The 7909-nt window shown below is 30.3% G+C and overlaps 1 protein-coding gene across 1 annotated transcript in view; it reads left to right on the forward strand.

Moving 5' to 3' along the window:
• Nucleotides 1–3456: 3456 nt before the first annotated feature.
• The window catches only part of LOC117181863, a 106962-nt gene continuing 102509 nt past the window's right edge, over nt 3457–7909 (forward strand). The window contains exon 1 of the mRNA XM_033374873.1: nt 3457–3567. The gene's annotated coding sequence lies outside the window, so the exon portion shown is untranslated. The remainder of the gene's footprint in view (nt 3568–7909) is intronic.

Consider the following 7909-nt stretch of genomic DNA (forward strand, 5'->3'; position numbering starts at 1 on the left):
CCTCATTATCTTTGTCTTTTCTACATTTACATTTATCTTTTTCGCATCTAAGTATTTCTCTAATCCTGTAATTAATCCCGCCATCCCTTCTTCATCCTCTGCCATCAACACTATGTCGTCTGCGTAAGCCAGTGTATATATCTTTTCCTTCCCTATCCTAACTCCTCCCCAACCTTTCTTCTCATTTCTTCTTTCAAGTGTGATATTAATATATTAGATAAAAGTGAGCTCAGAGGACATCCTTGTCTCACACCTCTCACCAACCAGAAACTATCTCCTACCTTTACCCTGCTTTTTGTCTCCTTAAAAACTTCTGAAACACTTTTTATTCAACCCTCTCTTATCCCCTTTTTTACCAAAACTTTTTCTATTTCGCCTCGATCTAATGAGTCAAGCACTGCCTTTAAGTCCACGAACATTGCTATCATTGCCCCGATTTTTCCTTTCAATTCTCTTATTTACTAGATAGTTCAGAACATAGATGTTGTCCATTACCCCCATTCCTTTTCTAAAACCTGTCTGATTCGGTAACTCGATCTTTTTTTCTTCAACTTCTATCTTTAATCTCTCCGACAAATTAGTTATATATACTTTATACAATTGTTAGCATCAAGGTCAAGCCTCTATAATCTTTAACCTCCTCTCATTTTCCTTTCTTTACTATTAGTATAGCTATTCCTCCTTTCCATAACTCTGGCCACCCCTCTACTCTCCATACTCTATTACACATTATCCATACCTATTCCTCTAGTTCCTCCCTTCCATATTTCCGTACCTCATTTGAAATCTCATCTATACCAGGTGCCTTTCCATCCTTCATCATTCCTAAAACCTTAAATATTTCTTCCCTTGATATGTCCTCTTCCTCGTCTCTTTCTCTACCGAATTTCCTCCCTTTATAACTTTTATCTCTACTCCTCCTAGCAAATGAAAAAAAAGTTTCCTTTTTTTCTTCTTTTTCTTTCTCTATTTACTACCTTCAATACCTCTTCTTTCGTTCTAGCCTTCTCCGCCTCTTCCTCAAACCTTTTATCCTCTTCCTCTTTCTTTTGATAACACAGTTCAGTATACTCTTTCTTCTTTTTCTATATTCTTCCCAGCTACTTTTTTCTTTTCTCTAGTTTCTTAATTCTTTTCTAACATCTTTTTTTTCTCTTTACAGTCCTCATTCCATCAACTTCTATTCCCCCTTTACTAACTTCATTTTTGTTTGTGCACTCTAATCCTATTTTTATTGCTACTATAATTTTTTCCACCTCCTCGTTCACATTTTCCTCTCCCATTTTGATATTTCTGATCTTTTCTCTAAACTGTTCTTTTCCTTTCCTTGACCAATCCCCTTTTCCTACACTTTTTACATTTGCTCCCCTTCTATTCATATTTCAATTGCTTTTTTGTCCCTCTAATGTCACTATTCAGGGAAAGTGATCCGAATCAATACAATCACCTACCTCTAGTTTCTTAACCTTCTCTCTTACCTCATCATCCACTATCACATAATCAATTACCGTTCCCCTTTCACCTCCTGAGCGTGTATATTCTGCTTTCTCATCTCCTTTTATATTTCCGTTTACGATATACCATCCCAACTCCTCCAAGCTCTTCAACAACTTTTTTCGCTCCTCACTTAGAACCTTATCTTTAGATTTTCTTCCTCTTTCTTCTCCCCATTCCCTTTCTCCTCTGTCACCTGTTCTCGCATTGAAATCTTCACCTATCATCATCCTACTCTCTTCTTTATTTTCTTCAATCATTCCTTTCATCTCTTGTTCTTTCTCCTGAATGTCACCGTTCACATAAACCCCCACTACCTTCCATTTCTCTCCTCCCATCATTATCTCTTCTACTATCAATCCTTATTTTTTTTCTTTCCTGTCTATCTTATCTTTTCTTATTATACCTTCATTCCTTACTCCCATCACCATTCCTCCCAATGATCTGCCCTTTTTATTCTTCCTCTTTGCATTTTGCACCTGCCATTTGTAATCTCTTGGTAACCTTCTCTTACTTTTTCCCATCCCTTTTCATCTAGACACGTTTTCATCATTATGACTACATCCCATTGTGCCAAATTTCTTATAAACTCCTTATCCTTTCTCCCCAATCCTGCTATATTCCAGTAACAAATCTTCCATTCTTCCCTACTTTTTTTTCTCATCTTTTTTTCCTTCTTACTATTTCTTTTTTTCCTATCTTCTGTTCCTTCTTCTCCTGGTTTCCCTGTACCTTATTTCTTACTATCCGTTCCCTTTCTTCATCCTAATCCCACCACACTCCGTCTATCTGTATTCTCCCATGCTTAACGCATGTTCTCTTTCCCTGTTTTCTTTTATCTTCCGCTATTTACCTCAATTTATATTGCATCTTCCTTTCTACCGATGTCAAATTATCCTCTATTCTCTCTGGACTTCCATATAATAACCTCTTCTTTGTCATCACCTCCCTCTTATGTTCCCCTTTCTTTAATTTCACAAGTACCATTATCTCCCGTCTTCGCTCTTCCCTTCCTACCTTAGCACCAATCATTTTTAGTACTTCGTCCACACCTTTCTTCAGCTCTTTCACCTCTAATCTTGTACCCTTTATCACTATGTTTAATTTTCTTTCTTCCCTCTATTTCGTTTCTATTCTTTGTTCTATTTTTCTCAGCCTTTCCATCTCCTTATTCCCACTCTTGCTCCCACCAGAATCCCGGTTCAAGCTTTCAAGTTTCTTCATCCTCCCTTGCTTCTCCTCTACCTTTTTATTATTATCTTCTTCCTGATTTTCTAGCTTTTGTTCTAATGACTGCATCCTCTTTTCTAACTTTCACCTGATTTCTTCCCATTATCTTCTTTCCTTCTTAACATCAGCCATTTCCCGCCTAATTTCCTTCTTTAATTCCTCTCTCCTTTTCTCCTGCTTTTCTTTATAAATCCCCATTACCTTTATCATCACTTCACGAATTTCCTTTAGTCTTTCCTCTTTTATCGTAATTTCACTTTCATCTCCGCTTCCGTCATCCCCCTTATTATTGTCACTCTTCCCTACCAAACACTGCTTTTCCGGCGGCGATCTAAATATTTTTTTATATTTAACGCTCGCCCCGATGTCTTCTTTCTCTTCACTGCTTTCCCTCTCCCCTGTCTTCCTTTTAATAAAAAACTCAATTGAACCTACGCTTTTTGCTCTTAATTTTTCTTTTTCTATAGTTTTCTTATACTTCCCCCTTGCCTTCCTTTCGTTGATCTCCTCGTCCCGCTTACTGAACACTTTCTGCTCTAGATCTGTTTCTTCGTCGGAGATACTCGCTCCGCTAGTCATGAATCAAATTCAAATTCTCCCGCCTTCTATGCTACCCTGCCTCTATCTACCGTCGCGATGTCGTACCTGTCTGGACTTTCTTTGTTGTTACCCAACCCTGCTACTACCAACCCGATCAACACAGTCCTCTCACCTTGTCACAAATCTCCAAACAAACTTCCACACTTCCACAATCCACTCACTTCAAATTTCACCACAATATCAGAAAAACACTAATCTGTCTAACTAATTTGTCTAACTTAAAATTTGATTATTTATGTTTTGGTGAGTAATTGATCTTTTTCATTAATAATTAATTTGTTATGGTTAAAAATACAACTGTGTTAGTCAAAATTCACTATTTTAGTTAAAATCACTCTATTCTGCTTGAAATTCAACTATTGCAGTTAAAGATTCATTATTTTTGGTTGAAAATTCATCACTTAGGTTGAAAAGTTAACTCTTTTGTTGAAAATCCGTTTGATTAGTGAAAAGATCATTTTTTCAACTAAAAGTTTAAATATTTAGTTTTTTATTATGACCTGATATTTTTTATTGGGTAATTAAGTTATTTGTTTGTCAAAATTCACTTATTTTTCAATTTTTTGCTCTGTTGTGTTCAATAACGTTTATAAAGAACTTCATCAATTACAAGGAGTTTAAAAAATCTCTGTTCCAAGTCAAAATTCGCCAGAATTTAAAATTTCCTTGTTCCAAATTTTCGAAAAAGAAAGTGCTTCAAGTAGTTTCTAGAGTAGAAGTAGGATTTCGAAAATGAAATTTTTTTGAATTTTAATGTATTTGTATTGCATTTTTCTTTATGAATTTACCTTTCATTCTTGAAAATTCATCTAGATGCAGTTAAAAGCTAAAGACTTGTTAAAAATTTATTTTGTTGTGTGATTCATTTTAGTTGAAAATTTATCTCTTTCTAAAAATATAACTACATTGTAAAAATGAATTTTTCAGCTAAAAATTTAACCATTCTAGTAGAAAATTTAATTATTTTTCTGAAAATCAGTTCTTTTTATTGTTAATAACTAGATTTTTAACAGAAAGTTCAACTATTCTATTTTTTGTTGAAACTTTATCTCTTTCGGATGAAAATTCATTTATTTGATTAAAAATTGATATTCTTTATAAAAAATGAAGTTGTTTTTTTTTTAATTTGTAATTTTTGGAAAAATCGCCTTTTTTTAGGGTATTAATATTATTTTTTGAAAATTTATTTTTTTGGAAGGTGCAACATTCAACTATTCCAGTTTAAGATTCAGAATTTTAGTTGAAAATATTCATCAGTTTGGTTAAAAGTCTTTTTTTTTATTGCCAATTTAATTGTCCAACGTTGGCTGGAAAATTGATCTTTTCTAATTTAAAATTTAACAATAAGGATGTAGGTTTTTCATTTTTAATTGAAAATTTATGTATTAAAAAAAACGAATTTTTGGAAGTAAAATCGAAATTTGTTTGCAGAAAATAATCGTTTTTAAGTTTTTCTCATTCTTGAAATTAAAATATAAAACATATAAAAATTTATATTTAACATAGAATATTTATTATCTTAATGAAAATTCATTTCCTTGGTTGAAAAATGAGCTACTTCATTAAAAACTTGTTTTTTCTTTGAAAAAAAAAACGAATTTTTTACCGAAAATTCAAATATTTTATTAAAAATTTGTTTCTTCTTTTGTTTAAAACTATGAGTTATCTGTAAAAAAAACTCCTTTTTTTGTAGCAGATTATTATTTATAGTTGACAATTCATATTTTCGGTATATACCTATAATTCAACTATTCAATGCGAAGATTCATAATTTTATTTAAAAATTCATCTTTTTGGTTGCAAATGTATATATTCTAGTTAAAAATTTAACAATTTTGATGATAATTTCTCTTTTTTAATTAAAAATTCAACTATATCGTTGAAAATCCCGAAGCTTTATTAAAAAATATACTTTTTTTCTTGTAAAATTATCTTTTTGAAACTTGGCTTAAAGTTAAACTTTTTGGTCAATAATTATTTTGTCGTTGCTGGAGATTCACCATTTTAAATGAAAATTAATTTTTTTGACTGAACATTTATTTTTGACTCAAAAATTAATTATTAAATTTTTTGTTGAAAAATGATCTTCTTTAGTTGAAACTTTATCTTTTTTGGTAAAAATAAATCTTCTGTGTTGGAAATTCATCTTTTTGGTCAAAAGTTTAATGTTTTCAGTTAAAAATTAATCGTTTTAGTTGTAAATTCATCCTCTTGTACTAAAATGCCTCTAATTCGAAGACAAAGATTTAATATTTCAGTTAAAAATTCATCACATTGTTTAAAAATGTTTTTAACTCTTTTTTTGAAAATAATATTTTTGAACAAGTTTTTTTGTTGTGAAAAGTAAATTAACTTATTCCAATTGTTTATTGCATAGTTGTGATTGAAAATTCATTTGTTTGGTTGAGCATTAATTTTTTAATTGAACATTTAATTATTTAAGTTTTGATGGACAAATTATCTTTTTTAGTAAAAATTAATTGTTTGTTGTTGAAAATGCAACTTTTTCAGTTGAAGATTCATTGTTTTAATTCAAAACTAATCTTTTCTATTTAAAATTCAACTATTGCTGTTAAAGATTCGTCATTTTAGTTGAAAATTCATCAATTAGTTAAAAAACTTAACTGTTTTGTTGAAAATCCGTTTTATTTGTTAAAAATTAATTTTCTCAAATAAAAGTTTAACTATTCCACTATTTATTATAAACTGATATTTTGTAATAGGAAATTTAAGTACTTGTTTAAAAATTTATTTACTTTTCAATTTTTTTCTCTGTTGTGTTGATCGATGTTTAGAATGAACGTCATGAATTAAAATAAATGTTTTTCGTTTAGCCGCACATATGAAAAATTTCCTTTTAGTTCAGCGGGAAAATTAAAAAACTTGACCGGGGAAAAACTGACAAAAACTGGATGCATTTTATTCAGGCATTTTTCTCTGAAATCTAGAATGCAAACTTTCAATTTTTAAATTGAGAATTTGTATATTCTATCCGTATTTTAAATTAGAGATTGATCAATTTAAGTGTATTGAAAATTTTTATTTTTATCTGATTGTTTAAGTTTCTTTTTTCATGTAGATAGTAAAAGAAATGTGATATCTGAAGAAATAGAAGCTTCTTTTGATATTTATATCGCGGCTGACTGATTGAATATGATTCAGCTGACTGATTATATTCATTATTTTAATAATTTTGCTCAATTTCGAAAAGTGGTTTTTACTTTACCTACAGTTGCAGAGTATATGAGTGAAAATAATTATACTTTTTGCTTTAGAAGGGAGTTTTCTCAAAGAAATATAATTTCTTGAAAATCAATTTTTCAAATAAAAATTTAACCATTCCATTAGAAAATTGAACTATTTTTCTGAAAATTAGATTTTTTGGTTAAGAATTAGGTTTTTAACGGAAAACTCAACTATTCTATTATTGGTTACAATTTTTTTTAAATTTATTTTATTTACTGAAAGTTTAGAAATTGAAAGCATCTCTTATGAAATTCAATGGGATGCAGGTCTCTTTCTACGTGAACAGCAGTCAGTTTTAGTAACTTCTTAACTTAATTAGTCCCTGATTTAACTCTCTTCAAGCAGCCATGCTAACATTAGAAATAGTAATTATAAATGATTTTTTCCACTGGCAGAGGGATAGAGGATTTCAGTAAAGATATATAATTGCCACAATTGAGAAAAGAAATTCCCAACAAGGAATTCTGATGTTCCAACACATAATTATAATTCTTATCCAAAATTCCCTGTTATTGAAAGCTCAATTGTTTTATTGAAATGTTTTCTATTTTGGTCGAAAATTTAATTGTTTGTTTAACATGTTTTTTTGTCTATAGATAATGAATATTTTTTGGTAGACATTCATCTCTTAAGACTAAAAATTAACTTATTTGTTGAAAATTAAATTGTCTGCTAAAAACTTCCTCTGTCTTTGGTGAACTCTATCAGTGTGCTTAATTGAAGGTCAAGTTCGTTAGCCAACTATTTTGGATAAAAATTCCAAAACTTAGAGCTTTAACTATATTTTTTAAATTATTGTTTTCAGAAATCCTGTGTGCATCTATTCGTGGTGCTCAAAAAATTGTAACCTAAATAACGTTCAAAATGAAAAAAGTCAAGAAAATAAAAATGTTACTTTTTGATAGCCCTACAAGATTACAATTATTTACCAATTTTTATGTTTTTTTTAAATGCCCATAATTAAATCCTGCAGAACGTCATTAGGTTCTTTGGGTACATTTAAGAACAGTCAAGTTTAGAGCATTATTTCTTATACAAGGGGCGATGGAAAAAATTTGCAAAAATTCATGAGTATGAGGAAAACTGTTGTGAACCAGCTGCAGTTAAGAAATTTTAAGAATAATAAAAATTGTTGCTTAAAAGTACAAAAATGTGCAACTATATTATCTTTAGTTCCAATACAGATATTAAAGCGATTTAAACTCCAAACTGTAATGGATAGGCTCTGTATTTATTTTCAATCACCCGGAAGGATGTGTTAGTCTTCTTTTTTGAGAAAATCGCGATATTTTTAGACATTTGTTTTGTTGGAAGACAAGTGACAGAAAGCAGGGGGGGG

The sequence above is a fragment of the Belonocnema kinseyi genome, chromosome 10 (genome assembly GCF_010883055.1).
Source record: "Belonocnema kinseyi isolate 2016_QV_RU_SX_M_011 chromosome 10, B_treatae_v1, whole genome shotgun sequence".
Classification (NCBI taxonomy): domain Eukaryota; kingdom Metazoa; phylum Arthropoda; class Insecta; order Hymenoptera; family Cynipidae; genus Belonocnema; species Belonocnema kinseyi.